This window comes from Gigantopelta aegis, chromosome 8, assembly GCF_016097555.1.
Source record: "Gigantopelta aegis isolate Gae_Host chromosome 8, Gae_host_genome, whole genome shotgun sequence".
NCBI lineage: Eukaryota > Metazoa > Mollusca > Gastropoda > Neomphalida > Peltospiridae > Gigantopelta > Gigantopelta aegis.
This window is the reverse complement of record NC_054706.1, coordinates 47,934,658-47,936,213: the sequence shown is the minus strand read 5'-3', so window position 1 is coordinate 47,936,213 and position 1,556 is coordinate 47,934,658. Positions and strand designations below refer to the sequence as shown.

The 1,556-nt window shown below is 43.8% G+C and overlaps 1 long non-coding RNA gene across 1 annotated transcript; it reads right to left on the bottom strand.

The window, feature by feature from the left end:
• Nucleotides 1-451: 451 nt before the first annotated feature.
• Nucleotides 452-1,346, bottom strand: LOC121378694. The gene is made up of 2 exons (XR_005958751.1): nt 1,285-1,346; nt 452-576 (listed from the first exon to the last, which is right to left on the bottom strand). It is a non-coding gene; the product is annotated as an uncharacterized LOC121378694 (long non-coding RNA).
• Nucleotides 1,347-1,556: the final 210 nt, after the last annotated feature.

Genomic DNA, 1,556 nt, shown 5'->3' with positions numbered 1-1,556 from the left:
GGACCACACAGATATAGAGAGGAAACGCGCTGTAGCCACTTCATGGGCTACTCTTTTTCGATTGGCAGCAAGGGTTCTTTTATATGCACCATCCCACGGCCTTTAATATACCAGTCGTGGTGCACTGGCTGGAACGAGAAATAGCCCAATGGGTCCACCAACGAGGATCGATCCCAAACCGACCGCGCATCAAGCGAGCCCTTTACCACTGGGCTACGTACCGTCCCAAACTCCCACCCCATTTACGAGGAAGATCGTTCGAAAATGCTGTGTCGTGTGTACCATGACAACCGCCAAAAGAATTAAGGAAAACCGCACAATGTCACTGCACAATGTCACTGCACAATGTCACTGCATTTCAAACATGGGGCCAATAGGCCTTTTAACCAAGCAGACAATACTGGCATCCTATTTTTACTATTCAATGTAAATAAGAGTAAACGAAAGTGGGTGCTTTTTTATATTTTATTGTAAAACCCTTCACCCGCGTACATGACATCACGACTTTTACTGTCTGGCGAAATGAGCCGCATCATCGCTTCTCGGCCTGTGCGTGCTCGGCAATGGCTTCCTGAACTGAAACGAGAGAAGTACATGGTTAGTTACGATTAGGATATGTGGCCACTTAATACATTTAGGAAAAGCCAACCCTCATGACATTTCCAGTATAGTTTCCATATAAATGGGTTTTAATTTTGAACATGAAATCTGCAGTATCCTCCCCCACCCAGAGTCGTTTTCAAACGCATCTCGTGTATTCGAAATATCACATGTGATTCCAAGGAAATATTTTATTCAACTACGCACTCGACACATTTTATTTACGGTTATATGGCGCCAGACATAGTTGAGGACAACACGGATATCGAGGAAGGAAACCCACCGTCGCCACTTCATAGGCTACTCTTCAGTTAGCAACAAGGGATATTTTATATTCATCATCCCACAGACAGGATATACGGCCTTTGTTACACTAGTCGAGCACTGGCTGGAACGAGAAATAGCCCAATGGATCCACCGACGGGATTCGATCCTAGACCGACCGCGCCAAAATATTGAATGCTGTAGACAAACGAAGTGCCGACTAAACCGATATGAAAGTTAATTTTGTGCGAAACTTGATTATAATAATCTACTATTGACATTAGATTAATTTTGGCAGCTTTTATATTCCTTCAGACAGAACACATGCCACATACCACGGCCATACGCATACCAGCCGTGACCGAGAAAACTATATGGGTCCGCCATTACTGTCAAAACAATCGTTCATAGGTTACTCACATTCCTTTTTGTTCTCGAAGTGGAAAAACTGCCAGTTCAGGAAGGTCCAGTTTGCCATTGCCTGAAAGTTGAAAGCAAGAACCACGTATATAGTTTCATTCAAACATACTATGGATATAACGCCCCTCACATTTAAAGTGAAACCGGAACACAATTCGGTTAAGCAACAGTCTCCGGCAAATGGGTCGAATCAAGACTACCCTAGTTCAGACAAAATTGTCGCCCTGTTTTTTTTAGGATGTCCTCACACGTATCGAGCACACAAGTAGTTC